The 25701-nt window shown below is 39.5% G+C and overlaps 1 protein-coding gene and 1 pseudogene across 3 annotated transcripts in view; one reads left to right on the top strand and one right to left on the bottom strand.

The window, feature by feature from the left end:
* Positions 1 to 24462, bottom strand: part of HS2ST1 (heparan sulfate 2-O-sulfotransferase 1) — a 310493-nt gene extending 286031 nt beyond the window's left edge. Inside the window, exon 1 of one of the 3 annotated variants that reach the window (XM_077120374.1) lies at positions 24407 to 24462. The gene's annotated coding sequence lies outside the window, so the exon portion shown is untranslated. Of the gene's footprint in view, positions 1 to 7334; positions 7544 to 22184; positions 23503 to 24406 lie in introns of those variants that run through there. The other 2 variants (XM_077120373.1, XM_077120372.1) reach the window with 2 other exon arrangements.
* LOC143650932 (nuclear envelope integral membrane protein 2 pseudogene) lies at positions 11164 to 12362 on the top strand (annotated as a pseudogene).
* Positions 24463 to 25701: the final 1239 nt, after the last annotated feature.

The following is a 25701-nucleotide window of genomic DNA, read 5'->3' on the forward strand; positions in this document are numbered from 1 at the left end:
CAGAAAGAAAGATAGACGATGAAGACTGAGATGGTATAATCTAGGAATGCCTAGAGTGTATAATGATAGTGACTAAATGTACAAATTAAAAAAAAATGTTTTTGCATGAGGAAGAACAAAGGAATTTCATTACTGCAGGGTGCTGAAAATAGATGGTAATTCATATTCTAAAATGTCACCTTATGTGTGAGACTAAAGCAAGAAATGTTTATTTGGTACAAAATTTGTATTTTGACTAGTGCATTTTCTAATATAACTTATGTAGACAGCTTAATTGAACACCATAAGTACATGGAACCTTGAGTAGGACATGAGATTTTATTGGTTTGTCCAGAGTGATGCCTCGATAAATCCCAGAGTGATTTGAACAGTGAATAAAAAAATATTTGCAAAGTCCCCTTCAGGGAATGGTGAGAAAGGGGGAAAATTCAGCTTCCCCAAGTTGAATTCTTGATATTCTCACGAGCAATGTGGACAACCAGAGCTATAGGCTAAGCCCCCATTCTTGGGGTTTGTTCATGTGAAACTTAACCCCACGAAGGAAAGGTCAAGCCTACTTAAAATTAGGCCTAAGAGTCACCCCCAAGAGAACCTCTTTTGTTGCTCAGATGTGACCTCTCTCTCCAGCCAATACAACAAGCAAACTCACCACCCTCCCACTGTCTAGGTGGGACATGATTCCCAGGGATGTGGACCTCCTGACAAAGTGGGACAGAAATCCTGGAATGAGAAATCCTGGATTGAGAAAACCCCTAGAATGAACTGAGACTCAGCATCATGGGATTGAGAAAACATTCTCAACCAAAAGGGGGAAGAGTGAAATGAAACAAAAGAAGGTATCAATGGCTGAGAGTTTCCAAACAGAGTCAAGAGGTTATCCTGGAGGTTATTCTTATGCATTAAATAAATATCACCTTGTTAGTCAAGATATAGTGGAGAGGCTGGAGGGAACTGCCTGAAAATGTGAAGCTGTGTTTCAGTAGCCATGTTTCTTGAGGATGATTGTATAATGATATAGCTTTCACAATGTGACTGTGTGATTGTGAATACCTTGTGTCTGATGCTCCTTTTATCTACCTTATCAACAGACGAGTAAAACATTTGGAATAAACATGAATAATAGGGGGAACAAATGTTAAAATAAATTTAGATTGAAATGCTGGTGATTGGTGAGGGGAAGGGGTGGGGGGTATGATATGTATAAATTTTTTCTGTTTTCTTTTTATTTCTTTTTCTGAATAGATGCAAATGTTCCAAGAAATGATCATGATGATGAGTATGCAACTATGTGATGATATTGTGAATTACTGATTATATATGTAGAATTGAATGATCGAAAGTTAGAATGTTTGCGTTTGGTGGTGATTTTTTTTTTTTTTTTGTATTTAAAAAAAATTTTTTTAATTAATTAAAAAAAAGAGCTAATTGGCCATACCTATCTCTCAGCCAACATGACAAGCAAACTCACTGCCCTCCCCCTCTCTACTTGGGACATGACTCCCAGGGATGTAAGCCTCTCTGGCAATGTGGGACAGAAATCCTAGAATGAGCTGGGACTCAGCATCAAGGGATTGAGAAAACCTGCTCAACTGAAAAGGGGAAGAAAGAAATGAGACATAATAAAGTGTCAGTGGCTGAGAGATTTCAAATAGAGTCAAAAGGTTATCCTGGAGGTTATTCTTACGCATTATATAGATAATCCCTTTTTAGTTTAAGGTGTATTCAAGAGGCTAGAGGGAAGTACCTGAAACTGTAGAGCTATGTTGCAGTACCCAAGTTTCTTTAAGATAATTGTATAATGATATCGCTTTCACAAAGTGACTGTGTGATTGTGAAAAACTTATTCTGATGCTCCTTTTATCTACGGTATGGACAGATGAGTAAAAAATGTGGATTAAAAATAAATAAATAATAGGGGGAATAAATGTTAAATTGGGTAGAGAGAAATACTAGTGGTCAGTGAGAGGGAGGGATAAGGGGTATGGTATGTATGAGTTTTTTCTTTTTTCTTTTTATTTCTTTTTCTGGAGTGATGTAAATGTTCTGAGAAATGATCATAGTGATGAATATACAACTATGTGATGATATTGTGAGCCACTGATTGCACACCAAGTATGGGATGTTCATAGGTTAAGAATGTTCGTATTGTCTGTTGATTGGTTTTATTAATAAAAATAAAAAAATAAATAAAAGCCAATTGGCCATAGATGTGAGGATTTATTTTTAAACCCTCAAGTCTATTCCATTGATCTATATGTCTGTCCTTGTGCCAGTGCTACACTGTTTTGATTACTGTAGCTTGTCATAAGTATTTAAATTTGGACAGTGTGAATCCTCCACACTAATACTTTTTCAAGATGGTTTTGGCTGTCTGGTCTGGCCTCTCTTTAATATTTGGCATGACTTACTGATTTTCTCATGACTACTATGTGCATTGGAGCATGGTCTCTTCTGTGCTCTAATCCAGGGAAAAGCCGTCTTAGATTCCAGTCTTTGAACTTTGTCCTTTTCAATGATCCTGTCTTTCTTGGTCATGAATCATCATCTGTTGGCTTTAGAAGTCTGTCCCATATTAAGATCATACCACTCACATTTTCTGAACAAATAAATTAAGAAGAAATTACATTTCCAAGGGATTCTTTATTGAGTGATATATCACATCTTGTCTTTATATGACAAAATTAACCTAATATGTTTATATTATGGCTTAATTTATAAAAGTTCAGCTTAGCAAGCAACTTTTCAAGAAGTCAGCAGTGCATGTTGAAAAGCTTGGACTTAACCTATGGATTAATGGGCCTCAAAATCTAGAATACATAGAATTTCCTGCAAAAGTTGTAAAAAGTGCAGTCTGAAGCCCTAGTTTCAGAGTTTCTGTTTCATATGTCTGGTTCCATGAGTGGCATTTTTCTTTTTTTTAGAAATCATTCCATTCTACATATGCAATCAGTAATTCTTAACATCATCACATAGATGCATGATCATCATTTCTTAGTACATTTGCATCGATTTAGGAAAAGAACTAGCAAAACAATAGAAAAAGATGTAGAATGTTAATATAGAGAAAAAATAAAAATAATAATAATAATAATAAAAAGAAAAGGAAAAAGAAAAAAACAAAAGACACAAACAAACAAACAAACAAACAAAAACTATAGCTCAGATGCAGCTTCATTCAGTGTTTTAACATAATTACATTACAATTAGGTATTATTGTGCTGTCCATTTTTGAGTTTTTGTATCTAGTCCTGTAGCACATTCTGTATCCCTTCAGCTCCAATTACCCATTATCTTACCCTGTTTCTAACTCCTGCTGGTCTCTGTTAATGAGTGGCATTTTTAACAAGCACCACACATAACTGTGATAGAGGAAGTCCTTAGACCACACTGAAAAGCAGTTGTAGGAAGAAAACTACTTTACACATTCGATGGAGGCCAAACGTTTTTAGACCCACAAATCATCAATTTGCAACCTCTTATTTGCACAAGGAGGGAAAAGGAAATATCAAGGATGACTTGACTGACATATGGATACTGAAAATGAGAATTCAATTAAGGGGGATATGGGAACATCTGAGAGGTGACTGGATGGCAGTTCCTATAAATGCCAAAAGCTCAGAAAAGAGATCTGAGTAGGAGGTAGAGGATTGGAAGTCATTAGAAATACACTGGTACAATGGAATTGATTGTACATAAATTTACCCTTACAAATCCAATCAAACACACTTGGCAAAATAAAGAGAGCAGTAACAATTTAAATAGAGTGATTTCTTAAGTCAACATATGCACCAAAGTGAGTTTGTCTCAGTTCCCACAATTCTGGGTGCTTTCCTAAAGGATTTTCAATAGTAAATTTCACTATACACAATGTTTTTGCCTTACATGCTGATTTTTGGAACCTACCTCTCATCTGAGTCCACTGTGTTTAAACCATGAAAAAGCGTGAGATCATTCTAGAAAATAATATAATGAAAAAAGCAGTAGTGTAAGTTCTGAATTCAGGAAAAAATCAGCGTTTAAGAAGGAAAGCAAAGAATGAGGAACCAATGAAAAAGAAAGGGAACAAATAGGAAGACATGAAGAGGCACAAGAGAATATTATGAGGGATTGAGCTATCAAAGCGCATGCAGAAGAAAGATCTAGTAAAATCAGGACTAAAAAAAATGTCCACAGAGATTTTGCAATGGGAAGGTCATTGGTGATGCTAGTAGGAACCTTCACAAACTGCCTAAACCAGAGGAGAGAAGTGATTTTACAAGAGATTGGGAGGTGGAAAGTAGTGACAGCCATTTGGAGAAACTTGGAGGAGACTAGAAAAAGTTAGGTTGGATTGTTAGGTCAAAGGATGGGTTTTTCAGCCTGAGTGAAACTTAACTATGTTTATGAAGTGAGGGGAGAAGGAGGGGTAAAAGTGAGGGAAAGAGGCAATGGCCCAAATTTTGGGGTAAAGAAACTTAGCTTTAAACAAAAGTGAGAGGGCCTGGCAGAAAAGGAGGTGAGGGCGGGCCAGAATATTCACAACCTGAGCAGAAAGTTCAGAAATCTCAGCTTTCTCAGAGATATAAAGGCAAAGTCATCAATTTCAGAGAGTAAATGGGAGGGTTGGGCAGTGGATTAGTACGGAAAGTTGAGGACAATTGCTGAGAAAAAATAGAAGAGGGAGAGTAGAGGACAAATCTAGAGTAGCACTGCTGTCTAACCCTGCCTCTTCACTGACTTGCTGTGTGACATTGGCTCAATCATTTATCTTCCCTCACATTCTCATCTATGAAATAGGTCTAATAGTAGCTAGTGTGAACACTTCACACAATTGTAAAGATTAAATAAGAAAAAGATTTAAATTTTACATGAAAGTTTTAAAATACAATGCAATTTTTAGCAACATTATTAGTGGCTTACTGCTTCTTAAATTAACCAACTCTGGTACCCTGGTTTAGCAAACTAGTTCTAACTTCTAATTTTTCATTACTCAAGCTTCACCTGAGCCATTTACAAAGGGTCTTTTTGTCTGATTGTATACATTTGATCATGGTACTCCTATTTCCCATTCAAAAATTAAGCCTGGAGGTGTTACCTTGCCCATTGAGTCTTAACTATTTCCAGAGCATCCCAAATGAAGTCTGTTTTTTCTCAAAAAAAGTAAAACATACACACACCAAAACATTTTCAAATTAAAATAGACACTGGACAGATTTAACTTCTGCCAGGAATACTCTCTGCTCTACTCAAAGCAGGTTTGCAGGCTTGTAAACTGAGACCATCCTTTGCTTCCTACCCTATAGGGGCAGTGAGTCAGGATTTACTGAAATTAAGCAATGATGTAAAATGCATTAGCAGCTTCTAGAATATCTCAGACCTCCTTGTGCCAAGAAATTAAACTGCTTTCTACTTGGCATCTCTTTCATATTCCCCAATGACCTCACTTAAGGTCTTGCCCCTAGCCTCAGATTCCATATGACAATGTAGCTAAGATTCATCACTGAAAGTTTATTTTTTCTGGAAATGTAAAAGCCTGGTGATGATTACTATGTATCAGTGGGAGGGTTGGATTCTAAATCTGAATCACGATTTTTTTTTTGAAGCTGAAAAGTATAAACTTTATTTTGTATGCGGTGAGGAGTCATCAGCGAGTTTTGAACAGGAAGTGAAGTGATCATCTTTCTCTTTTTCTTTTTTGGTCTTCTTATTTGTTTATTTTTGGCTGTGAAGACCCTCCAGAGTTTTGTCTGTATAATTTTTTTGCATATAGCTGTGCATTTATCATCACAATCGACTTTTTTTCTTTTTTGTGAAAAAAATATATATACAAAAAAAGCAATAAATTTCAAAGCACATTGCAGTAAATAGTTGTAGACAGATTTCAGAGTTTAGTATGGGTTGCAATTCCACATTTTTAGGTTTTTACTGCTAGCTGCTCCAAGACACTGGAGATTTAAAAAATTATCAATATAATGATTCAGCACTCATACTCATTGTTAAAACCTATCTTCTCTATAACTCCACTATCACTTTTGATCTTTCTCCCACTCTTTAGGAGTTTTTGGAAGGGACTGTCAATAATATGGGATAGGGAAATGGAACTAGTTGATGTTTGAATCATGATTTTATAGTCAAGGCTACACTAGCTATTAGTCCTTCAATTCCTGCTTTGCTTGACCCAATCATATTTTGTTTCCTGCATGTCAGTTTTTTCTACCTCTCTTCTATCCTCTTTCATTGGTTACTCCTTGTCCGAGTTTGCTAAACTCGCCAGAATGCAATATACTGGAAATGGGTTGGCTTTTTCAATGGGGATTTATTAATTTACGGATTTACAGCTCTAAGGCCATGAAAATGTCAAGAGGAAGATACCTTCTATGAGGAAAGGCTGGTGACATCTGGAATTCCTCTGTCACAGGGACATGACAAAGTCTACTGGTCCTTCTTTCCTGGTTTCTGATTTCAGTGGCTCTCTCAGTTTTTATGAGTTCATGCTTAGCATCTCCAGGGTCTTTCTCTCTAAACTATCAGTGTTTCTGCCCGTTATCCTCTCATGAAGGACTCCAGTAAAGGATTAAGACACCTGCCCACCCTTGAACTGGGCAGCTCACGTGGCAATTGAAATACCCTAAGCAAAAGGTCCTACCCACAACAGGCTTGCACCCACAAGCTCTATACCCACAAGATTAAAAGAACGTGACCTTTTCTGGGGTATCTAAATATTGCAGTTACCCCACTGTTGCCTCATTGCCCCTCCTTTCTCCGTCAAGTATCAGCAATTCAAATGGCAGCAGGGGTCAGGCCAGGCAGGTAATACAAAGATCAAATATAATTAATAGGGACTGGGAAAGGCACCCACAATTGAAAAATTTTAAAACTCTATCCTGGCCTAGGGCTTTAGAGCTGGTTAGTGACAGAGCAGTTCTCAGAATCCCCTGTGCCTTCCCTCCCAGGAGCCTCAACACAGATCCCATTTATAGTGTGGTTTGTGTACCATTTAACCCCTGCGTAATAGAGTAATAATCATTCCCGGCTTTGAATTCAGGGACCTTGGATAAGTCACTCAACCCAATTTACTACTTTTTTAATCTATACAATAAGGTTCCCTAGAGGTACATTTAAATTTCTTTCTCAGCACGACACAAAAACCTTTTACTAAGTAGTAGTGGCATCATTTAAATTGTAAAAGTTTTCCAAAGGGCCCTTTTTCTCCTTCTCTAACTTAGCAATGTCACCTTCACATGTCTTGAGGTTCCCTCTCATCTGTGCCCCCAGCTCAGAGTTTACTTACATTCTTACATCTGACATTTGTGCAGAATCCATAAGGGAACATCATAACTCATAAAGGAACTCACCTTCATCCAGAAATCGTAGTTTTATGCTCTGCCTGCGCAGGATTTGAAGACTATTCTCCTGGGTATAGCAACTGCAAATATGCATTTGTTAAACATCCTCTCTTACTGAGGTTCAATTTTCTATGAGAAAATTTGTCTCAAAGAAGAATCCAAACAAAACTCTACATCTGAAGGTGTCTTTCCCTCCCCATTCAGAGTAAACATTTTTAAAAAAATGGAATTTTTTTTGAGAAAGAACTTGAAGTGGTTATGACCTCACATAGTAGTCTAGTTTGTTGAAGCTTCTGTGATGACATAGAAATAATCTTCCGGTAGAGACCGAAAAGATTCTATTCCTTCTCCACAGTGTGTCCAACAGCTCAAGTGGGCCAATCTGCTTTGACTCAAGAACCAACGGCCCTTATTTCACTGGATGCTAAACATGGGAAGCAGGCCCTACCTTTTAGCTAGAAATGAAAAAGGACTCAGATTGTTGTGGTACAAGACAAAAGCAGGCATAGGGCGAAACCCATGGCTGGAGCTCTGACTTTTCCACCATTCTCCCACATTCATATTGGCCTTCATTATTCTACTTCCTCCTACCTCACCCCCTCTATACACCAGGGGTTCAAACACCATGCGTTTTCATCACATCCTGCCTTGAGGCAGTCCCATCATTTCCATGCTCCTCCATCTCAAGTGGCCTGACCTTTCTCTCCCAATTGGTGCCTCCAATAATTTATATAAATAAATTATTTATCTATATATTTATATAGATAAATCAATTATGTCAATTCAGACCAGTGTTCCCCGCATACCCCACCAGACTATTAAATACCACGAGCACAGGGACTCTGTTCCTCTTAGAACCACTCATGGTGCCAACTCCAATATCTGACACAAAGGAGGTGCTTAATAAACATCTGTCAAATTAAATGGAATGTGCCATTTAATTTAACACAGTGCCAGGTCTTTGTCCCTATAATTCTTCCACCGCAAGGATCCTCACTCACAATTCTGCCATGAGGCCTTCTTCAAATTCTCTAAACTATGTTAATCTCACTCTTCTAACAGGAATAACATCTCAAATTCGCTCTGAATGATTCAGTATTTGATTCTATCCTACCCTGGTCCTTCAATCTCCAGTAAAAATGTTGATGACTGTTAAGTTCTTGGCTGCTCCTACGCATTTGATTTCTCAGTGCACGCTGAAACTCCTTAAGTAGACACTTACACATAAAATCCACAACCTGCCAGCAGGAGCTCTACTTATGTTTTGAAGATCAGGCCTGCAGTGTTCATCTTTCAAATGTCAGTTTAATTCCAGGAAAATGTGAGTAACTGCATGAAATTAGAAAGGATAGAACAAGCAGCACTGATCCAGGGAACATGAGATCCTCCATATAGCAAAGTCATTTCCTAGGAAGAGTGATAAATTTCCTTGACAGGAACATTTGGCCATGGGTTTTCTAAAGACCCCGTCCTCCCCCTCCACACAATATACCCACACTCCTATTCTGACGTGGCTTGGATAAGAACCCTTCTACAGGATTCTTAAATATCTGAAGATGGCAACAACTGGGACCATGCTGTTCTAAAATAATTCAGGTGAGTATTTTGATCTCTTGTTGGACTGCATCCTCTAAGACAAAGACTCATGGGGTAACTCTTTCTCCTTCACAACAAAAATGGGGTAAGTTCCCATTAAAATCCAACATCTGTGGCAGCAACACAAGCCTTAAAAAACAACTAGCAATTGCAGAGTGGACTTAGAGGAATTTCAACCCCAAATAAAGTTTCCATTTTATGACTGGAATGACCAATTACTCACCATTAAATAATGTGTGATATACTAGATGAATTAAGATCATATGTTGTCAAATGGAAACTTGTATCAACTCTTTCCATTGTGATTATAGGAATGTAACTCAAACTGGCTCAAGCCAAAAAGGGAATTTAATGGCAAACCTAACTAACAGCCCAAAGGTTGCCTGGCTTTAGAGATGGCAGAGAGCGAGACTCAGCAAACTACAGCTCCTGTGTTGGAAAATAAAGGTTTATTGATACACAGCCACACCTATACTTTTGTGTATTGTCTATGGCTCCTTTTACACTACAATGTCAGAGTTAAGTAGCTGCAAGATAAACCCTATGACCCAAAAAACCTGAAATATTTACTATTTCTGCATTTGCAGAAAAAGTTTGCCAACCCCTGGCTCAGATGATCTCATTGCAATTCTCTCTCCATCTCTTAGCTATGATTTTTCTCTGAGATGGCCTCACTCTTTGGTTCAACATATTCCTGGAAACTCTGTGTTGATATCACCCCTTTCTGCTAATAGTCTCAGCTGAAAAGAGCACTTCTTTTATACTAACTCTTACAAAAGCCCTTGGATTTACCCTGTACCAGCCTACCTTGTCTTATTGTGCTTCACTTTTTCGCACTTTATAGATACGTGTTTTTTTACAAATTGAAGGTTTGTAGCAACCCTTCTTCAAACAAGAGTATTGGTGCCATTTTTCCAGCAGCATGTGCTCACTTCATGTTTCTGTGTCACATTTTGGTAATGCCTGCAATATTTCAAGCTTTTTCATTATTATTGTTATATCTGTTATGGTGATCTGTGATACGTTATCTTTGATATTACCATTGTAATTGTCTTGAAGCACCACGAATCATACCAAATAAGATAGCGAACTTAATCAATAAACGTCATGTGTTTTCTGACTGCTCTAACCAACAGGCCATTCCCCTTTCTCTCTCCCTCTTCTTTAGCCTCCCTATTCCCTGAGACCCTACAATATGGAAATTAGGCCAATTAACAACCCTACAATGGCCACTAAGTGTTCAAGTGAAAGGAAGAGTTGCCTGTCTCTCACTTTAAATAAAAAACTAGTAATGATTAAGTTTAGTGAGGAAGGCATGTTGAAAGCTGAGATATGCCAAAACCTATGCCTCTTACACCAAACAGTTAACCAAGGTGTGAATACCAAGGGAAAGTTCTTGAAGGAAATTGAAAGTGCTACTCCAGTGAACACACGATTGATAAGAAAGCAAAACAACCTAATTGCTGATATGGAGAATGTTTTAGTGGGTTTGGATAGAAGATCAAACCAGCCACAAAATGTGGTCCTTGAGCCAATGCTTAATCCAAAAGAAGGTCCTAACTCTCTTCAATTCCGTGAAGTCTGTGAGAGATGGGGAAGCTGCAGAAGAAAAGTTTGAAGCTAGAAGATGTTGTCTCATGAGGTTTGAGGAAAAAGGCTATCTCTGCAACATAAAAGTGCAAGGTAGCGCATCAAGTGCTGATATAGACACTGCAGCAGGTCATCCAAATGTAGCTAAGATCTTCATGAAGGTGGTGACACCAAACAACAGATTGTCAATGTAGATGAAAGAGCCTTCTATTGGAAGAAGATGCTGTCTATGGTTTTCATAGCTAGAGAGGAGAAATCAAAGCCTGGCTTCAAAGCTTCAAGGGAAGGCTGACTCTCTTGTGAGGGGCTAATGCAGCTGGTAACTTTTAGTTGAAGCCAATGCTCATTTACCATTCTGAAAATCCTAGGACCCTTAAAAGTTGTGTTAAATCTACTCCGCCTGTGCTCTATAAATGGAACAAAGCCTGTATGACAGCACATCTGTTTGCAACATGGTTTACTGAATATTTTAAGCTCACTATTGAGACCTACTGCTCAGAGAAAAATATTCCTTTCAAAATATTACTGACTGCCTGCAGGCACGGTGTGCGTGCCTGGAGGCAGCAGCATTGTCCAGTAACCCAGGCACCAGCAGTGGACTTGCACTCGTTCACCCTCTCCCCCACCACCCCCAGGGTGCTCTCCCTGCCTGGTTCCAAGATGTAAATCTTTGAAGGAGATGGATTCAATTACAGGTTCTGAGTCAGAGGGTTACTGCTACAATCAAAATGTCCGAATGGAATGGAAATACATGTGGTCAACTGTGCAGGTGAAAATTACCAGCTCAGGGCTGCTCAGGATTGTACATATCACAGAAAGACATAAATGCCAGTATCCAGAAAGCATTATAACTTTTATCAAATGTGTGATTCATAACTTTTGGATGCCAAAGGAGACTAATGAATTAACCATAATTGTCAATTCAAATGGGGAGACTGCATGTTTCTCTGTGAATCCTGTCAGGAATATATTTGTCTATACAGTAAAAGTGAATTCAAAGGTCATGGCTTTCAAACTCTTCCTTGTATTTGCGGTGGGTATTTTCCTCTTCTTTTATGCAAAGACGTTGAGTCAAAGCCCTATTTTGTATTACTCTTCAGGGACTATGCTCGATGTTCTGATGATGTTAATCTTTGTCCTGCTGCTGGTGAAAAGGTATATTCCAAAGTACAGCATGTTTGGGGCTGTAATGGTTGGTTGTTGGTTTGCTTCAGTTTATGTTCCGTGCCAATTAATGGAAGAGCTGATATGGCTGTGGTATGCAAACAGAATTTATGTATCCGGCTACATCTTGATAGTTGGATTTTTCAGCTTTGCTGTTTATTACAAACATGGCACCCTTGTTGACAAAAGGAGCATAAATCTTCTGACGTGGACGCTACATTTCTTCTCCCTGGTCCTCACCTATTCTGGTGTCCACATGCCTCAGGCACGTCATCATGTCTTCAGATCCTCATCATGTCCTCCAGAAGTCTTGTGCTGCCCATTGAAAGCAGTCTCTTACTTGTGCTGGAAGGTGAAGAAATGGTTTGCATCAGAAAAGCTGGTGGTTGAATATCTCACTGAGGAAGAGTACCGGGAACAAGCTGATGCCGAAATGGCCAGTGCTCTGGAGGACCTGTGCCAAGCCTGCTGCAGACCTGACTTCCCCTCGTGGCTGGCTGTCTCCAGGCTCCAGGCTCCTAAAAAATTTGATGAAGTCTACAAATTTTTTAGGAGCCTGGAGCCTGGATAGACTTCATTCTTGGAGCAAGCCATTTGTCATCTGAAGAAATTGGTATGCATGAAGAACAATATGGTCTTGGAGGTGCCTTCTTGGAAGAATAGCTCTTTAACCTAAGGACTGCCTGACAATGCTACCTATAAGATTTTCTTCTAGACAAGGAAATGGATAAACAGCAGGGACCCTATTGAAGTTGGCAGAATTAGGGAACAGTTTTACAAGCATTTGCTATGAACAAAACTCAGGTTCTACTAGGAGGAAAAACTAAACTATATTGAAGATAACTTACCATCCTTGGCAAGTTCTACTACTTATTATTCTGTAGGTAGCCATCAAGATCCAGTGACAGAGCCATTCCCACTTCCCTTGAATGAAGACTTTCATTAGGAACAAGGGAATTTTGTTACTCTTCAAGGGGCCAATCAGAATGAACAGGTGCTTTGTCAACATGGGGGCATTAAATCCTCTGAATCTCCAGAATCATATCAAAAGACTACATTGCTCTTCCTGTAAGGGCTAGAAGAGACCTAAAATGTACTGGACCAACTTTCCAAAGTCTAGTCTACAAAATGCTAACAGGTGCTAGTCAGTAAAGGGACTCTGAGGTCAACTACGTTGGATACGAAGTTAAAGAAATGCATTGCAGGACTTATTAGAGCCTTTAATAATGCTACTGCACACCGTTAATCTTCTAGAGGGAAGAATATTGTGTACAGTGGTTTCCAGTTTCATCACATAACCATTTTTCTGAAGATGAATATTCCATGGAACACAAATGCTAACATATTACCACTCTGCTATTTTACTGATGGAGGAATTGAGGTCTGGGGAGGTTAAATAACTTGTTCAAGACCATAAAGCTATGTAAAGGCAGCACTGGGATAGAACTCTAGCCCCAGGGTGTGCTACGACTCAGGTAGAAGTAGAGACCTTTACAGGCAAGCCAGGGGCCATTTCCCTAGAGACTTGAGTTTCACAACAGTGGTGATGTTTTTATTTTATTATTATTTTTTTAATAATGGGAAACCAGCTATTTGGTAAGTGTGAAAAAGAAACATTTCTTAGGATTCTTTTTTAATTTTGATAAGATTTTTATAGCAATATATATGGATTAGAAATTAGAAGCACTTTGTATATTGTTTTGTATTGTGAACTTGAAGGCATTTAACCTCTTGTGACATATTGAGTTGACAGATCAGTTTATTTAAATTGTTTGATTATATACATTTGCTACAGTTTTCTACACAACAGATTGGTGATCTTTCTTAGAAAGAACAAATCCTTTTTTCTTGATTCATGATGTTCAACTCAAGAATGAAAGAACCGACTTCCGGAGAAGATGGCGGCTTAGTAAGACATGCGGGTCTTAGTTCCTCCTCCAGAAAAGCAACTAAAGAAACAGAAACAATACGAAACAGCTCCCGGAGCCACGACAGAGACCAAAAAGACAGCGTACCCCATTCTGGAACGGCTGAACGGGCAGGGATAATCCGCTGCGGTGAGATACCCGAGGGGCGCGCACTTTCCCAGCCAGGGCGGCTGGCGACCGGGGTCCCTTCCACACACATGGCTTCCAGGTCCGACTGGGAACGTTGGATAGTGGGGCCTCCCGCCACGCTTGGTGTCTCGGGCCAGCTGGGCAATTTGGACCGGCACTTCCCCAAGCCGCAGCGGCCGGCGACCTCCCTCCACGCGTGCGGTTTCCCAGGCCGACTGCGAGATTCAGATTGGCAAGTTAAAGGAGCCACAGCATCTTTTACTGGTGGGACCCGCAGACAGACGAGCCCCACGAGCGCCACCTACTGGGCAGGAAAAGAAAAACAGAGCCCAGAGATTACACAGAAAAACCTTTCAACCAGCCGGGTCCCACACCCAGGGAAATCTGATCAAATGCCCAGACACCAGCAGAAAATAATGGATGACGCTCGGAAAATTGAAGATATGGCCCAGTCAAAGGAACAAACCAATAGTTCAAATGAGATACAGGAGCTGAGACAACTAATGCTGAATATACGAACAGAAATGGAAAAACTCTTCAAAAACCAAATCAGTAAATTGAGGGAGGACATGAAGAAGACATGGGCTGAACAAAAAGAAGAAATAGAAAATCTGAAAAAACAAATCACAGAACTTATGGGAGTGAAGGACAAAGAAGAAAAAATGGAAAAAACAATGGATACCTACAATGGTAGATCTAAAGAGACAGAAGCTACAATTAGTGAACTGGAGGATGGAACATCTGAATTCCAAAAAGAAACAGAAACTATCGGGAAAAGAATGGAAAAACTTGAGCAGGGGATCAGGGAACTGAATGACAATATGAAGCACACAAATATACATGTTGTGGGTGTCCCAGAAGGAGAAGAGAAGGGAAAAGGAGGAGAAAAACTAATGGAAGAAATTATCACTGAAAATTTCCCAACTCTTATGAAAGACCTAAATTTACAGATCCAAGAAGTGCAGTGCACCCCAAAGAGAAAAGACCCAAATAGGCATTCTCCAAGACACTTACTAGTTAGAATGTCAGAGGTCAAAGAGAAAGAGAGGATCTTGAAAGCAGCAAGAGAAAAACAATCCATCACATACAAGGGAAACCCAATAAGACTATGTGTAGATTTCTCAGCAGAAACCATGGAAGCTAGAAGACAGTGGGATGATATATTTAAATTACTAAAAGAGAAAAACTGCTAACAAGACTTCTATATCCAGCAAAATTGTCCTTCAAAAATGAAGGAGAAATTAAAACATTTATAGACAAAAAGTCACTGAGAGAATTTGTGACCAAGAGACCAGCTCTGCAAGAAATACTAAAGGGAGCACTAGAGTCAGATACGAAAAGACAGAAGAGAGAGGTATGGAGTAAAGTGTAGAAAGAAGGAAAATCAGATATGATATATATAATACAAAAGGCAAAATGGTAGAGGAAAATATTATCCAAACAGTAATAACACTAAAAGGTAATGGACTGAATTTCTCAATCAAAAGACATAGACTGGCAGAATGGATTACGACCCAGCAATACCACTGCTAGGTATCTACTCAAAGGACTTAAGGGCAAAAACACAGACGGACATTTGCACACCAGTGTCTATAGCAGTATTATCTACAATTGCAAAGAGATGGAAACAGCCAAAATGTCCATCAACAGACGAGTGGCTAAACAAACTTTGGTGTATACCTACGATGGAATATTATGCAGCTTTAAGACAGAATAAACTTATGAAGCATGTAATAACATGGATGGACCTAGAGAACATTATGCTGAGTGAGTCTAGCCAAAAACTAAAGGACAAATACTGTATGGTCCCACTGATGTGAACCGACATTCGAGAATCAGCTTGGAATATATCATTGGTAACAGAGACCAGCAGGAGTTAGAAACAGGGTAAGATAATGGCTAATTGGAGCTGAAGGGATACAGACTGTGCAACAGGACTAGATACAAAAACTCAAAAATGGACAGCACAATAATACCTAAGTGTAATGTAACTATGTTGGAACACTGAATGAAGCTGCACCTGAAATATAGTTTTTTGTTTGTTTGTTTGTATCTTTTGTTTTTGTTTTTTCTTTTTCCTTTTTATATATATATTTTTTTATTAGTATTATTATTTTAATTCTCTTCTCTATATTAACATTCTATATCTTTTTCTGTTGTTTTGCTAGTTCTTTTCCTAAATCGATGCAAATGTACTAAGAAATGATGATCATACATCTATGTGATGATACTAAGAATTACTGAGTGCATGTGTAGAATGGAATGATTTCTAAATGTTGTGTTAATTTCTTTTCTTTTTTTTGATTAATAAAAAAAAATTTTTTAAAAATCCTAAAAAAAAGAATGAAAGAACCAATAACTGTGTGTTTCATCCTGAGGAAAGGAGGCCAAAACACAGGTCTGAGAAAAGGGAACGTGGCAAAACAATCTTCAGAGTTAAGATGTTGCGGGCGGGCAAGGGTGGCTCAATGGCAGAGTTCCCACCTGCCATGCTGGAGACTCAGGTTTGTTTCCCAGTTCTTCCCAGGTTAAAAAAAAAAAAAAGAGTTAAGATGTTGCTAAACTGATTCTCTTTCAGACTCAAACATGGGCCTTTTCTGCTCTGATGGGATCATAGGCATTCCTGAGTAATCCCGTTTTATAGAAGGGTTGTAGGAAATGGTGTACAGAGAAGTAATGACCTTTGCTCTCTGCAGTCAAATTTAATAGAATTTTTAAAAATTATTGAATAAAAACATGGCTACTAAAATTTGGAACTTTTATAGATTGATTTTCAAAGGATATTTCCTCTTTAAAGCATAATATTAGTGTTTTGTAAGTCTCTTTTTGGTCAGACACCTTTTACTATTAGGAGCTTTGCTCTCTTTTCCGAAAATGCAATTAATTCAGTCTGAGCTTTCACATAGACTTTGATTTTTTAAAAAAAGTCAAAGAAAGTATCTACCATTCAGACTTATATGACTACTTTTTTCTATATAAACAGAAGTAGAGCTTTAACATCTTAGCTATATTTTAATCTGATTTTTAATTTTTTCTAAATATATTTATTGGTGATACGGTATGAAAGTATAAAACGTATCAGTGTTTGTGTCACCATCTTTACCTCCCATTTTACAATTTGTCTAGGATGAAATGTGTGTGTAATGACAGGAGAACAGGCTGGGCGTTCCCAGGGGATGTGTGGTCCAAGCCAGCATCTCGGCTTCACCTGTGCAGGGGGCAGAGGTGCTGATGGTGGAAGGAAGCGGCTCCTGGGGGCCAGCACCTGGGTGTGACCATCTCATTAGGAATGGCTGAAAAGAGAGAAAAAAACCCACAGACTTCCAGGATCTTGTTTCTCATGTTTATTTTTCAAGGAAATCATGGATTTTGTCAGTTTTTGTTATGTGAGAACTCTGAAAACTAAACAATTAAAAGAATCACTTGTATGAAAAAAAAATCATACATTACTGCTCGTTGACAATGCCTCGAGTCATTCAAATGCTCTGAAGGAGACATACAGTGAGATGAAAGTTGTTTTCATGACAGCTAACCCATATATGAAGGAGTCATTTTGACTTTCAAGACTTATTATTTAAGAAATACATTTTGTGAGGCTATTGCTGCCATGAATTGTGATTCCTGTGGTGGATCTGGGCAAAGTCCAAGTTGAAAACCTTCAGGAAAGGATTCACCCTTCTAGATGCCTTTAAAAATATTCATGATTCATAGGAAGAAGTCAAAATTTCAACATTGACAGGCGTTTATCAACCCTTTCGCGTGACTTTGAAGGGTTCAAGACTTCATTGGAAGAAGTACCTTTAAATGTGGTGGAAATAGCAAGAGAATTAGAAGTGGAGCCTGAAGCTTGGCTGAATTGCTGCAATCTCATGATGAACTTAACAGACGAGGAATTGTTTCTTATGAATGAACAAAGAAAGTGGCTTCTTGAGATGGAATCTACTCGTGGTGAAGATGCTGTGGACATTTTTGAAATGACAACAAAAGATTGAAAATATTACATGAATTAAGTTGATAATGCAGTAGCAGGGTGTGTGAGAGGATTTGACTCCAGTTTTGAAAGAAGTTCCATAGTGGGCAAAATGCGTTCAAACAATATCACACACTACAGAAAATTTTTTTATGAAAGGAAGAGTCAATCGACATGACACACTTCATTGTAGTCTTAAGAAATTGTCACAGCCACCCCAACCTGCAGCAACCAACACCCTGTCAATCAGCAGTCATAGACATTAAGGCACAACCCTTCACCAGCAAAAAGCTATGACTTGCCGAGGGCTCAGAAAATGGTCAGTATTTTTTAGCAATAAAGAATTTTTTAAATTAAGCTATGTACATTGTTTTTTAGACATAATGCTATTGCACTCTTATTAGATTGCAGTATAGTGTAAGCATAACTTTTATATGTACTGGGACACCAAAAAATTCCTATGACTCAATGTGATATTCACAATATTGCAGTGGTCTGGAACTAAAACCACAGTGTCTCTGAGGTTTGCCTGTACTGACAACTCAGGTGTGATATCCATCCTTGGATAGATCCCTTATGGCAAAGAGGGTAGATTTACACTAATCGGCTTAGGCCTGGGCCACACCACCTGTTGTGGTCCTGGGCTTGGAGTCAGTCACACCCAAGCATCATTGAATGGGAATGAGATGAGGTTCTCCAAATCCCCTGTTTCCAGAAGAGGGGATGGATGCCAGGATGGCAAAAGCAACAAATGTCCATTATGAGATCTCACTCTCCACCTCGTGATTGGCATTCTGGTCATAAACATTTCTCAAGGAATATCAATGAGAAATTTGCATGATTTAAGGGAACTTTAAGGCATCGCTATTAATAAAAAATGACCAAATTTTGATGAGGTTGAGTACCAGACACTGTTCTACACACTTTAAAAACACTATCTTGTTGATGTGATGGAGAGGCTGGAGGAAACTGCCTGAAAATGTGGAGCTGTGTTCCAGTAGCCATGTTTCTTGAGGATGATTGTATAATGATATAGCTTTCACAGTGTGACTATGTGATTATGAAAACCTTGTGTCTGATGCTCCTTTTATCTACCTTATCAACAGACGAGTAAAACATATGGAATAAAAATAAATGATAGGGGGAACAAATGTTAAAATAAACTTAGATTGAAATGCTAGTGATCAATGAAAGGGAGGGGTAAGGGGGGTGGTATGAATAAGTTTTTTTCTGTTGCTTTTTATTTCTTTTTCTGAACTGATGCAAATGTTCTAAGAAAGGATCATGATAATGAATATGCAACTATGTGATGATATTGTGAATTACTGATTATATATGTAGAACGGACTGATCATATGTTAAGAATGTTTGTGTTTCTTTGTTGTCATAATTTTTTTTAATTTAGAAATTAATAAAAAAAACAACAACACTATCTTGTTTATCTTCCCAACAACTAGGTATTCTACTGGAGCAAATGAGGATGAGAGGTTTAATAATAACTTGCCCTAAAAGCCCCAGAGGCAGGATTTGAACCTAAGTCTGTCTGACTTCAAACTTGGACTACACTCTCACGCCAACCTAGCAGAGCCTCACATTTCTGGAAATTCTCTACCGTCAGTGCTTGAATCATGTCTGAGCACTGAACTGGGAACCAGGAGGCCCAATTTCTAACAGTCAACTCTGCTTCTAACTCACTGGGTGATTTTTAGCTAGTTGCTCAGTTTTTCAAATTTCAGTGTCCTCATTTGTAAAATGAACAGACTGAACTACCAGGGATTTCTAAACTATGTTTCACATAGGGTTTCTGTGGCAGTATCTTTGGGTATGATATAGGGAGCAGCAAGACACGTGTAAGATACCTCCCACATCCATTCCATCACATTATCACCACTGCTTTCTTTTGTGCATCTTCTCAAGTCTAATATACAAAGGATAAAAGTTTCTGGTGCACACACACACAAATTTTACCATGGGATTAGAACTCTAAGATGTCTGTCAATATTCTCTGCTTGCTTTTGCAAAACCCTTCTTCACCTTTTCTGGCATGGCTCTGTGCACTGGGAGGCTGGCCTGTATGGACCACGTGCCTCAGCTGGTTCCCTTGTGCTCTGGTTTCCTTTTGGATTTGGCCAGTAGGAAGCAGTAGCAGAAAAGCAAAGGATGAGAGGAGAGAGAGGTTGGGGGACAGTGTTCCCCCTGGCTCAGTGGCTGAGTTCCTTTATCAAAGTCCACAGCTCCTGTTGGGTGGCCCTCTCCTTCAGCTCTCTCTGGGTTTGAATAACTGCTCCATGCTCTAGCCCCTCCAACCTAAGGGTGGTAATATGTCACTGCTGCTGCTAGGCCTGGAATACATCACCATTCTTTGCAATCTTGTTGCAATGAAAAACGTGTCCGTTTTCTACCCATACCTTTATAAGTGGTCCCTTCATAAAGCACTCCTTCATCACCCATTTTGAGTGGGCCATCTATTTCCTGCCAAAATTCTGACTATAAAACCTCTTAGGACTTTGGTATCTACGGTTCTATGTATAGAAAATTTAGGTTTACCTATCGCATTTTCAGATCCATTCCCACACCACATGAATGTCCACTAAATGCCAGGCACAGTTGACAATGGAAATTTCCTGTAGCACTAACATTCTTTGAGCCTATGACTCAAAACCCTTCATTAGAAATGATTTTAATGCTCCTTTTTTTTTTTTTAAGCAGAAGTGGGCAAAAGACAACAAATTAAACTGATGTCTGGGGAATTCTTTCAAAGGCTCTGAAAGAATAAGAAGAGTAAGCAGGTATTTTTCCCAATTATTATTGCTTTTATTCCTTCACTCTTCCTTTTTTCAAACACTTATGGAGTGCCTATTATGTTCTAGGTACCAGGCTTAGCCTTGGAGATTTAGGTCCAATGCAGGTATCAAGGAGCTGACAGGCCCATGAGGGAATGACAAGCAAATGAGCAGTTTACCTATCCTACTCACTCAAGGGGAACTCCTATCCCCGAAAGTATTCATCTTCCTATTGATTCAAATTTCTAAATATGGTCATTCCTTCCTCTGCTGATGATCAGCCTTTTTCATGAGTAAGAGGAATACAATCCAAAATCTAGGGTTGTTTGAACTAAGATAAATATATAAGTAACTAAAATATAATGGGAAGATGGGAGAAATGTGAGAGTTGTTGATGCTCAGAAAAGGAAGGGTTTATATCCAAGGGCAGTGAGGAGATTTTTATCTGAATAATGAGGGTGAAGGAGGATTGGCAGGAGCGGTTGGAAAAAGGCAATCAAGTTTCCCAGACTAAGAAAAGAGCATGACCACACTTGCCAGCAGGAAAGTACAGAATGTGCTTCTGACACCACAAATAGTTCAATATGACTAGAATGTAGGTGTGAGAGACATCTGTTGTTTTTGCCACTCAACAGCCATTCATCCTTTTAGTAGAAATGATATCCCAATACTTAGAGACTAACCCTTTCTCATTCTTATCTCATAAAGTATGAGTGAGGTTGACAACTTTCAGTTCTTAGACTAGGCCACAAATGATCTTAATATATCAACATATTCTAGGTCCCTGACTGAAGTGATTGGTTCAGTTATGGGCATATGACCCAGTTTAGATAAATGAGAATCAGATCCAAGCCTTCTGTTTGTGTGTAGCAGAGAGGTAGTCAGAATTCAACTTTAAGAGTTCTCTTTCCACTGAATTTAAGCTAAGAGGACGTGAAGGCAGGAGCTGCTGCCGCTAACTTGTGACCATGAGGGAAGATCCTCACTGAGAATAGAGACAGCACAGAAGAAGCCAAAAGATGTAAAAAAACCAGTTAATGATCAAGTCACCCCTGACACTGAAATATTCCTTGAGTATTCCATTAGCCAGTCAACTAAATATTATGTTAACCAATAAATTCTCTCCATTTGTTAAGCCAGTTTTGATTGGGAGTTCTATAATTTCTGCTTAAAAACATATAGAAGAAAGATAAGACTGGAAAAATAGCTTGGAACCAGAACACAAAAGACCTTGAACTAAATTCAATAGCAAGATTTTAAGCAGAGAATTGACATAATTCTTACACTTCCTTTCAGAGTGTACAAAGCAATTCCACATAAATGATCTCATCAAAACTTCACAGTTAATCAATGCAGTGCATATTATTATCCATAATTTGCAAATGAGGAAATGGAGTCCCAGAAAGGCTAAAATAACTTGCTTAAAGTCATGTAGTTAAAAAAAAAAAAAGAGTAACGTCTCAATCTTAGATCTTTTGATTCAAAATCCATGACACTAATACCAAAGCTGCCTCACCACCATATTCAAAGAGTTGAATCTGAAGATTCCCCGGGGCAGGGTGGGGGGGAAGACTTACTACTGAGTTAACTGTTCTAGTTTTCTAGCTGCCAGAATACAATACATCAGAGACAGATTGGCTTTTTTTAGTTAGCTCTTCAGATGAAAGGTAGTTAACTTTCAACTGAGGTTCTTTCTTACCTGGGTAGGCACAGGGTGATCTCTTCTGGCCTTCTCTCCAAGCCTCTGGGTTCCAACAACTTTCTCCGAGGGGATTTCTTTCTGCATCTTCAAAGACCTGGGCTGAGCTGGGGGTGCTGAGATGAGGTACGCTGAGCTGTTTGGACTGTACTACATTGTGCTCTCTCATTTAAGCACCAGCCAATTAAATCAAACATCATTCATTGCAGGAGGCAGCCTCTTAGTCGACTGCAGATGTAATTAGCAACAGATGAGGTTCACGTATCATTGGCTCATGTCCACAGCAACAGAACTAGGTGCCTTCACCCGGCCAAGTTGATGCCTGAACCTAACCACAACATGTCCACCCCTTGTCAACTTGGCAACTATATGCATCACCTTAAACGATATTAAAGTGGCACAAATTCTCTTCTGGCTGTGGACCTATGAATCTCAAAAACAAGGTATCTGGTGCCAATATGCAAAGGAGGATATTCACAGGATACAGATTTTCATTTCCATAGGGAGAAACTGGAAGGAACACAGATGTAAAACCTGCAGGGCAAACGCCCTTGGATTTCAAAGTCTGAAAGTCATTTATCCTTCAGCTTTAGAAAGTGGCAGTCCCACACTTTCCAAGGGCCTGTGCAGTAGCCCACCTCTTTCCAAATCAACCTTGGGGAACATTGAGGAGACCACCTTTTTCTCGGCTCCACTTTCTCCAGGCATTGGGGCCACACCTGGGCTCTCTGCCATCTTTGGGGCACATGCTCACCCTCTCCATGTGGTGGCAGCCAGGCTCTCCTCCATCCCCAACGAGCATGTTGTACCTTCTCCAAGGCCTGAGGCTGCATGACTCTTCCACTGCAATGAGGTGGGAGACTCATCCTTGCCCTTCAGGGTAAATTCACCCTCTCCATGTCTATGGGTGCATCCACTCTCCTGGCCGAAGTTTCTGGGCTTCAGACCCAAGCTTCCATGGCTCTCACTCTGTAAACTCCAATTTGTCCCTTTTGTGTCCCCCTTTGTCCAGATTGGCAGTTGTTCCATTTACACCAACAGTCTCTTCAAGCACTCCAGAACTTCTCCATCATTCTCTTCACAGTTCCTCCAAAATCTTCCCCTTAACCATCCAAAAAAACGTTCCAACATATCTGGAATTTGCAAACTGCAGCAGCACCCCACTCTCCGGTACCAAATTTGTTCTAGTTTGCTAGCTGCCGGAATGCAACACACCAGAGATGGATAGGCTTTTAATGAAAGGGGATTTATTTTGTTAGTTCTTCAGAGGAAAAGCAGCTAACTTTCAACTGAGGTTCTTTCTTACATGGGAAGGCACAGTGTGCTGGTTTGAAAGGATGTATGCCCCCTAGAAAAGCCATGTTTTAATCTAAATCCCATTTCATAAAGACAGAATAATCCCTATTCAATACTGTATGTTTGGATCTGTAGATGTAACCCAGATTGTTAAACTGGATTACATGATGACATGTCTCCACCCATTTGGGTGGGTCTTGATAAGTTTCTGGAGTCCTTTAAAAGAGGAAACATTTTAGAGAATGGGAGAGATTCAGAGAGAGCAGAGCAGAACAACATAGCCACAAGAAGCAGAGTCTGCCAGCCAGTGACCTTTGGAAATGAAGAAGGAAAATGCCTCTTGGGGAGCTTCATGAAACAGGAAGCCAGGAGGGAAAGCTAGCAGATGACACTGTGTTTGCCACGTGCTCTTCCAGCTGAGATAGAAGCCCTGACTATGTTCACCATGTGCCTTCTCACTTGAGAGAGAAACCCTGAACTTCATCGGCCTTCTTGATCCAAGGTATCTTTCCCTGGATGGATGCCTTAGATTGGACATTTCTATAGACTTGTTGTAATTGGGACATTTTCTCAGCCTTAGAACTGTAAACTAGCAACTTATTAAATTCCCCTTTTTAAAAGCCATTCTGTTTCTGGTATATTGCATTCCGGCAGCTAGCAAACTACAACACACAGGGTGATCTCTGCTGGTCTTCTCTCCAGGCCTCTGGGTTCCAACAACTTTCCCCAGGATGATTTCTTTCTGCATCTCCAAAGGCCTGGGCTGAGCTGTGAGTGCTGGAATGAGATATACTGAGCTGCTTGGGCTGTGCTACATTGAGCTCTCTTATTTAAGCACCAGCCAATTAAATCAAATATCGTTCATCGCAGCAGGCAGCCTCCTAGCCAACTGCAGAATTAATGAGCAACAGATGAGGTTCACATACCATTGGCTCATGTCCACAGCAACACAATGAGGCACGCTCACCTGGCCAAGTTGACACCTGAACCTAACTACCACATTAGCATTGTGATGTCATGACCTGCCTGTATTGGAGTTGATGTAACTTCTGGACTAAATCAGGATGGGGATGGTGCAGATCTCTCCTGATTCTAGGATGCATCTAGAATGCACTGCCATGGAAAGAACATGGCTTCCAACAAGGGCCTTGACTACGAGTTATCCTTGTTTGTAAAAAGGTGATGATGATAAGTTCTCACCTCACTGAGTTGGATACAAAAATTAAATAATATGTAAAGCTCCTGGCACATAAAGCAGGCATTCAGTAAAATTAGCTGTCTTATTATAAAAGGCAGAAAGAGCAAGACTTTTGAATCATACAGAATTCAAATCCTGACTCTGCCCCTAACTAGCCATATGGCACTCAGCCAGACACTAAGTTCCAGGAAGGCAGGGACCCTGTCTGTCCTGATCCCTGCTGAATCCACAGTGCATTAGGAGGCACTCTGTTAATGCTCTAAGGAATTTAGGCAAACAGTCTCAATTTACTGAGCCTGAATTTTTTACTTGACATAATAAAACATATGGGTTCAAGACTGTCGTAAGTAATAGGTGACACAAGTCATATAAAACAGCCCAATGCCTGGCCTGTAGTGAGTACTCAGTAAATAATAGTTGCACTTAATTTGTATTGAGTGCTTACCATGTGCCAGCTGCTGTTCTAAGCACTCTATGTATATTTACTCACCTAATTTGCAAAACTTCCCTATTCCAATGATACAGATAAAGGAACTGAGGATGTCTTTTTTTATTATGATTGTCATAAGTACTTGTGTCACGTTAAGCTCCAAGACTAGTGAGTCCAATTCTCCTCTTTTTAAAGTTTGGGCCTCCCAAGGCATCTGGTTCAGCCTCCATTAAATGTTGGCTTTTCTTTTTCTCCTTTACATTATTAGGAAGTAATAAAAGCTTCTTTCTTTAAAAACACAATGAAGACTTCTTTCCCAGTCTTCTACCTTCCCCCATTATTCCCACCGAGTGAGGCTGGATTGCCTGAGGTTTTGTTGTCTGGCAGGAATACTTTGATTCAAAGACTGCCAACTCGATGAGCCAGCCAGGCCTCTGCCCCTCTCCCGGTTCAGTGACACGGAAGCAGCAGCTGGGACACGGGCCTCCCAGCTCTGGTTCTCGCTGGTTCTTTCCCTGAATTGCCTGCTGCCATCTGCTGGACAAAATAAGCTAAACCCTGGCATTCTTTCATCAATACTAACAGCTTGAGCA

This window comes from Tamandua tetradactyla, chromosome 11, assembly GCF_023851605.1.
Source record: "Tamandua tetradactyla isolate mTamTet1 chromosome 11, mTamTet1.pri, whole genome shotgun sequence".
NCBI lineage: Eukaryota > Metazoa > Chordata > Mammalia > Pilosa > Myrmecophagidae > Tamandua > Tamandua tetradactyla.